This window comes from Schistocerca piceifrons, chromosome 5 (genome assembly GCF_021461385.2).
Source record: "Schistocerca piceifrons isolate TAMUIC-IGC-003096 chromosome 5, iqSchPice1.1, whole genome shotgun sequence".
NCBI lineage: Eukaryota > Metazoa > Arthropoda > Insecta > Orthoptera > Acrididae > Schistocerca > Schistocerca piceifrons.
The window spans coordinates 189533137-189541314 of NC_060142.1; the positions used below are offsets into that span (position 1 = coordinate 189533137).

At 39.5% G+C, this 8178-nt stretch overlaps 1 protein-coding gene across 3 annotated transcripts in view; it reads left to right on the forward strand.

Annotated features, from left to right (window-relative positions):
* The window catches only part of LOC124797831 (focadhesin), a 316015-nt gene that overhangs the window by 306976 nt on the left and 861 nt on the right, over positions 1-8178 (forward strand). The gene's annotated exons all lie outside the window — the stretch shown is intronic.

Genomic DNA, 8178 nt, shown 5'->3' on the forward strand with positions numbered 1-8178 from the left:
CATGCCTGTGTGGCGCTACATATATTCGACGGCAGAAGTTAGTTGTGGCGGCACCCACCAACATTTTTCACTCGATTCTAAGCCGCAGGCGGTTTTTTGGATTACAAAAACCGGAAAAAAAGTGCGGCTTAGATTCGAGTAAATACGGTAACCAGCGAGATTATTTTCCCAGTCCACCAAAATTTCACACTTGCATTGCTTGCATTCCAAATCCTGGAATTGTTCCTAATATAATACATTTGTTCACTAATAAAGTACGTTCATTTGGGAACTCATTTGGGGTGATAAGTCAAGGGAAATATAGCAAGGTTGCACAAGGCAGAAATCAACAAAGAAATGTCAACAACAGACAAAATTTGAAAATCTGATGTGGTAGAGAGGGATGCTGACAAAAGAAAAGCAGACCGATAATAAAATGAAAAGTACATAAAGAAAAAAATAAGGCAAGGAAATGAAGTATGAAAGTGGCCTTCAGAACAAGAAATAAATAAATATAAAATGACAGCTGATGGAAATGGGACAAAAATGAAGTAAACAATGGTGAGTGATTATTGTTAAAGCCACGTGACTAATTGAAATCAAGCACATGCTAAATACATTAAGAGAAGAATGTCTGGATTTGGCATTAGGAAGAAGCCCTGTTGTACTAGTTTTTGGGGATGGTGGCAGTCAAAGTGATATGAACCATATGGCAAGAAATGGTTTGAGGAGGAATATTGCGTCAACATAGATGTGTTTGTTATAAGGGTGTCAAAAACCTATACTTGATGATATGAGCTTCATTTCAGGTCATGCCTTTTCACATATGCAGCCATTTCCTTTTCTCTCCATTGTTTTCTGTTTCTTTATGTTTGTTTTCATTTTATTTTTGTTATGTTACAGAACCTTTCGTGTTTTCATTTCCTTTTTTGTAACTAGCCATTTTGTGTTGTGTAAGCTTTTATTTTTGATTTGTGTTTTCTTTTTTGTGCTTTTCAGATTGCCTTTTTTATGTCTTCAGATTTTGAATTTTTAGTGTTGCTAGAATTTTGTTGTTAATTGTTGTTTCATGATGTCCTGAAATCTAGTGTTTACAATAGTTTTTTCTGTTCATACCTGTGTTTGTTGTCCCCCAGTATGTAGGAGTGTTTTGGATCTCCATGTGATTGTAGACTCATTTACGAGATACTTTTTTCTTACTGTCGATTTTTGAATGAATTAGGTATTTCAGAAGGTTAAAACCATGCAGTTCTTGTTAACTTGGGTTTCAAAATGTGTTTTTGTTACTGTGGTTAAAGACTCCAATATATTCTTTCCTGTGCAAGCCTCTTAAACTCTGCAACCTACATACATTTGAATCTCCTCACTCTAGTCAAGCCCTGAGCTCTCTACAGTTTTCAACAACCCAAACTTTCCCCCATTACCAAATTTATGATTTTTTGATGCCTCAGCACGTGTCCTGTCAACTGATGCCATCTTTTTGTTAATTTGTGGCATAAATTTCTTCTTTGCTAATTTGATTCAGTACATTAGTTATCCAATCTACCCAACAAATCTTCGACATTCTCCTGTAGCATCACATTTCAAAAGCTTAGATATTCATCTTAACTTTTCATAATCCATGTTTTACTTTAGTACAGAGCTACACATAAAACTTAAATATTTCATGTTAAAAATTCCTCTTTTCTGAGAAATGCTTTTCTTGCTATTTCCAATCTGCAGTTCACATTGTATCTACTTCAGACATCATCCATTATTTTGCTGGACGGTTAACTTAACTAATCTAATACTTTTAGGCCTATCTCCTGATCTAATTCCCTAACCTCACCTGATATAATTTGGGTACATTTCATTACATTGAACTGGACTGCCAACCTTTGCTGTCTCTGACAGACTTACTATACCATCAGCAAACCTCAAAGTTTTAACTTGTTCTCCTTGAACTTTAATCTCCTATCCACAATTTTCCGTAGCTTCCTTCATACCTTACTCAATGTACAGATTGAATTTTGTAATGTCGAGTCAGCTCTTCTTGGCGGCGACCTCAGGTAAGTTCTGATGCTATGTTGATGCACACTGACTAAATGGAGCCGTGTGTCTGCTTATATTCACATTTGGCAGATGGATGTCCAATTGTGAACTACTTGTGTGACATTAGACTGAAACATAACATAATCCATATTGTGTTCACCCTTTGTGACATCTGATCATAACTATGTGGCTTCTCTCTGGAGGCTGGCATTTCCATGCATGCCATGTCTTGTATCTCTGGAGGACACAGAAATCTACAAATGCTATAGATGTAGGTTATCCTTTCTTCAGCATGTCTTCTAAGACAGGTCTTATTGGTAGAGTCAGTATTGCCTTGCATAATCTTACATTTCTCCAGCACCCATACTGATTTTCCCCATGTTTATCCTATACCAATTTTTCCATTTTTCTGTAAATAATTTATCATTGTTTTGCAACCATAACTTATTAAACCTATGGCTCCGTCACATTCACAGCTGTCAGCACCTGCCTTATTTGGAAATGGTATTATTAAATTATTTCAGAAGTATGGAGACATTTGTCTGTTACATGTATCTTATATTAGATGGAATGGTTTTGTCAAACTCTTCTTGCAGTATCATATTTTCTGTCTTATCATCATCGTCGTCTTCTTCCCTTGCTCTTAATATTTATACAGGTGTTTCTATTTTCCCCTAAGGGCACTTCAGTTTCCCTGTAGGCATCATCTATTTTTCCCACAGTCTTCCATGATTCTACGTCTTTACATTTCTCCTCTAACCCTTCCTGCTTTTCTAATTTGCAATTTCATTCACCTCTTTTTACATCTGTGTTTTCTTTTGTCTGTTTCATATTTGTATTTTCTCCTTTTGTCAATTAAATTTCTTATCAACAGTACAGAGGAAGCATTGAGCAGCAGACAGAAACATTTAAAATAGATTTAAATGCAGACTAAACTATCAGACACAGTCCTCCTTCAGATTTAGGAAAACACACACACATAGGGTGGGGGAAGATGGCGTATCACTGCCTTTGTTAATGATGTGTTGGGGCAGAATAGTGGGCTGCTAGCCACAGCATTGGTGGCTGTAAGACTATGCAGTTGTGCCGGGGGATATGAAGGCATGTGTGAGGCATGAGTGGAAGCAGAGAAGGCCACAGAGGCAAAGGCTGCAGGGAGAGTTTCCATCTGCACAGTTCAGAAAAGCTGGTGTTGATGGGAAGAATCCAGATATTACAGGCTGTGGAGCAGTCTCTGAAGTCAAGCCCACCAAGTTGTGCAGCATGCTCAGCAATTGGGTGGTCCATTTGCCTCTATGGCCACAGTATGGCAGTGGCCAGTCAAGCTAACAGACAGCAGTGTCTGTTGTATTCCCACTTAGAATGTCACACATTGGTTGCAGCTAAGATGGTAGACCACATGGCTACTTTCACAGGTTGTCCTGCCTTTGATGGTGCTGGAAATGCCTGTAACATGACTGGAGTAGCTGGCAGTAGGAGGATGTATGGAACACATCTCACATATAGGTCTTTTACTGGGATGTGAGCCATGGGGCAAGTGGTTAGGAGCAGCAGTGGACAACAATATTGTGTAGGATGGGTGGTGGGTGGAATACCATTGGCGGTTGGGTGGGGAAACTATTGGGGACACTATTTCTCATTCCACGTAGTTGAAACCTGGTGGAGAAATTGATTCATTGCTCCAGTCAGTGGGTTTGTGAGGAACAGTAAGTGACTGGCGGGACAGGTCATGAATATGTGTTTCTGAACAAGGTGCAGAGGGTAATTATGGTCTGTGAAGGCCTCAGTGGGATCTTCAGCATATTTGGAGAGGGACTGCTCATCACTGTGAAGGCAAGGATCACACATGGCTTGGTGGTGTGGAACAAACTTAGTGGTATAGAATGTGTGACAATTGTTTAAAAGGAGTCATCATTGGCAGCTCTGATGTGAATGGGGGTACTTAATGTGGAGATTGACATTGAGGAAGGTGGCTTATTGGGCTGAGGAGGACCAGGTGAAGCAAATGGGGGAGAAAGTGTTGAGGTTCCAGAGGAATATGGATAGGGTATCTTCACACTCGGTCCAGATCATGAAGGCGTCATCAGTGAATCTGAAGTGATGGGTCTGGTGTTCAGGGAGGCTAGGAAGGATTCCTCTAGGTAACTCTAAATTGGCATAGGATAATGCCATGTGGGCACCCATGGTTGTACCACAGATTTGTTATTTGTTTGTAGATGATGCCTTCAAAGGAGTAGTTGTGGATGAGGATACAATGGGTCATGGTGACCAGAAAAGAGAGTGTAGATCTGGAGTCTGTTGGTCATTGAAAAAGGTAGCATTCAGTCGCAGCAATGTCATGGGCATTGGGGACAATAGTGTAAAGGGAATGGCATCAAGTGATGAGGAGGGTGCCATGTGGTATAGGGAGTCTTGGCAGAGGAAATGGTTAATGTCTCTTATGTAGGAGGGTTGACTGTGTAGTAGACTGAAGGTGTCTGTCTTCAATGGCACAGATTCTACCCCTGGGGGCACAGTATCCAAGTGCAATGTCCCAATTTTCCATTGTTTAAATTCAATATCTCGTGTGTTATCCAAGGATTGCTAATGGGCCTTATTTTTTCCTATGTGATCCACTGCTGTTTCATCCATTTCATAGGTCAAAGCTACCCATTCAGTTTCTGTTGTAATTCTTTTCCCATTTCAGTCAGTTGTTGCTGTTGTGTACGTAGTTCCGCGTAGTCAGTGCGTACACAACTTTCCCACTAGAGCACGCCCCGCTAAGCACAACAGCGCATGCGCAGCGCTCGTCCGCCTCCACACTATGAGATGGAGCTGCCTTAGAGACGGACCAAATTCTGCTTCCGCCAATCCGCGTATTAATATGTAACGCAGCCAATGAGATTGCTGCTAAAGTAGAACCTTTTCTCCTCGCGGATCACACTCGCGCAGTGATACATGAATGCGCGAGGTATTAAAACGAGTGTACAGACCTCTGATTAGTCAGTCTGCATTTATCTGCACCAGTCTGTACAAGTCTGCATTAGTCTGTACCAGTCTATAGTCAAGTTTCAGTCTGCGCCTAATAAGATTACCATATTCCTGTACATAGCCATGAAGATAAATGAATAGACACTTTGTCAAGTATCAGATATATGTGAGAATAAGATTAACGTACCAAGACCAAAGGAACTTTAGATTGTCAATTGTAAACAGCATCCAGAATCAAGTAACGTAATGTCTATGCTTTTTATTATTTTAATAAATGTGTGTGAAAATTAATCAAGTTCTGTTTAAAGTTGGTCACCGTCAATCTGCTACTCTAAGCGTGCAAGTGGCATTTCTATCATCTGACCTAACGGCAGAAGATAAACACGCCACGATAAGACCGCGAGACATATTGCTGACACTCGCCTACTTCGTTAGAGCGATAAGTCAAATAACATGATGGTGTGTGTACCGAAGGTCTTACAGTACGCACACCACAGTTGCCTAACACTCCCTTTGAATCTTTCAATAACTTCTGGTTCTTTCAGTTTATTTAGATCTCTTCTCCTTAATTTTATACTTTTATGCAGTTTCTAAGCAATAAACTAAGGTCACATTAGTCTTTGGAAATATTGGGCATTTTAAAATGCGGTTTCTGAATCTCTGTGTTACCATTACTTGCTAGACAATCGTTTTGTTGCACCTATCTTGACTCAACATTTCTGCTTGTGGCGAGAAGTAATCCATCCTTTCAATAATTGTCCTTATTCCATTATTTGATTTTACCATTGTGTAATCTACCTGAAACTTTGCAGGGTCTCCAGATCTGTCCCTGATGCACAACATTTTTTGATTATTTTTAAGTCAAGTGTTAGTTGTGATTACATTCTACCAGGCAACTTCCTATCATTCCTCTACCCAGTCCACATTCTTCTTCTACCAGGTAGTTTTTAGTCCTTTCCTCCAGTCCATATTCTCACTCTCTTTCTGTTCCTACTATCAAATACTAGTCCCCCATCTCAATAAATATGATATCTGAATAATAATCCTATCTCAGTAAATATGATATCTGAATAATAATTTATTTTATGTCGTAAGACATTCTTTCAATCTCTTTATCACCTGTATAGCTGGTGGAGTATAAATTTTTACTACTGTGGTGGGTGTTAGTATTTTGTCTTACCTTTGCTATGATAATCCAGTCACTATGCTGTTCATAGCAGCTCCCCTGCATTCCTGTTTTCTTATTCATTATTAGACCTAATGTTGTGTTACCAAGGTTTGATATTTTCTGTTTATCTTTTACTTATTCAGTCAGAAGTACTGTTCTTCACATTACTGCATTTCACTAATTTCTACTACATCTAATTTCAACCTTTACATTCTCTGCCTTACTAAAGTAGAGATCTAACATTCCAGTCTTGAACCCATAGAATGCCAGTTTTGTTTTTCTTGATGACAACTTCTCCTTGGGTAGTCTCCAAGCAAAGATCCAAATGGGGAACTGTTGTACTGATGAAGATGCCGTCATCATTAAACCATACACTAGTGCTGCATGTCCTCAGGAAGTGTAATGACTGTATTTCCCCCTTGCTTTTAGCCATTTGCAAGGCTGTGTTGGTTAATGTTATAACACCAGATCAGCTGATAATTGAGACTGTTGCTCCTGTAAATATTGAAAAAGTTAGTGCCCATCCACAGATACTATGTGTTAGTCTGGGCTCTTCACGCAGTGCTGGTCCAAGGCTCAAGCTGTACAAGTGGCCACTTGGGGCACTAGTGGCACCCAGGTGCAAAATTTGAATTCAAGGTTTATGGCAATTAGTAGCAAGAACTGAAACGGTTGATAGTATACTAACATAAACATGGGTCCAGAAACAAGCATTTAGGAATATAAATGTAAATGTGTGGTTAAGAGCTGCCACTGACTTCAGTATCAAATCAATAAAGTAAACATTCCAATTAAGTCCCCATCTAATTAGGCTCAAATTTCAAGGGCAGTCTTAAGAGGAAATTTAAGCATGTCACAATTTACTGTACTCTTAGGCCTGTTAAAGGAGATGTTGCATGTGTCTTCCTCACATTTGAAGGCAATACTGGCCCAGTGTCCAGAGCGAGTTACATATTCTTTCAAACACACTCACATTATCTCATTTATCTTCACTAGATTGACAATTCACTGTGCAAGATCTTCAGAAGCATCATTGGGAGTTCTACACGCTTAATTTTAGAGGTTATCCGAGATGGAACAAATCCAGAGGATTGAGGTCAGCAGACCTTGAAGGCCAAGATGCAGACTGTGTTCAACCTATCCATCTTGGACTATATTGCCATGTTAGATATATATATCAGCGGCAAAATTTACCTGTGTGCTATTTTGTTTGTACCACACTCCCCAATGTTGTGCAAGGTAAGGTAGTCCATGGGTGAAGTTTGAACCCAATTTGACGGAAACTGAGTAAAAGTGTAGATTTCAAATGTTTGTACATTTGTACTAGCTGGAATAATTCATACTTAAGTCAGCAGCACCTCATAACCACACATTCCTAATTACCTTGCAAACAGCTCATTTGTGGACCCATGTTTACAATAATGTTTTTGCTTCTGTTGTCATACTTTCACACAGGTCAGTTTTCACTATTAATTGTGACTCTCAGCTTGATGGAAATATTTTTGTTTGACACCATTTCATTGATGGTCATGTAAATTTAAATCGTTCTGTCATCAGTAATTGAACCCAGATCTGCTATGTGGATAGGGGGATTGTTATGATATGAGTAAAGAGCCTCTGTCTGCTGTGGTGCATCCCCCCCCCCCTCTCTCTCTCTCTCTCTCTCTCTCTCTCTCTCTCTCTCTCTCTCTCTCTCTCTTTTCCCACTATGTTGCTGACAGCGCCATCCAAACAATGTGATAGCAACACTTGGTTCATAGTGTTCACTTGGCCTCCTAGTGTACTCTTGTTCCATGTTAGTAGTGTTGTGTGTCCACATGTACAGCACTTTTGTGAAGTTTTTATAAATACGAACCAACTGACAAAAATGTCTGGAGGAAAGAAAGCTACCTGGTGCATATTATTGAAAAAGGTACGTACAAGAAACAAAGTTAAATTAAAAGCAAGCCAAAGCTATGATATTTTATTTTTTCTGTCACTGTCACCAGTGGAAAATTTTGTTAAGATGTTACTTTCCCAAATACAGGTAT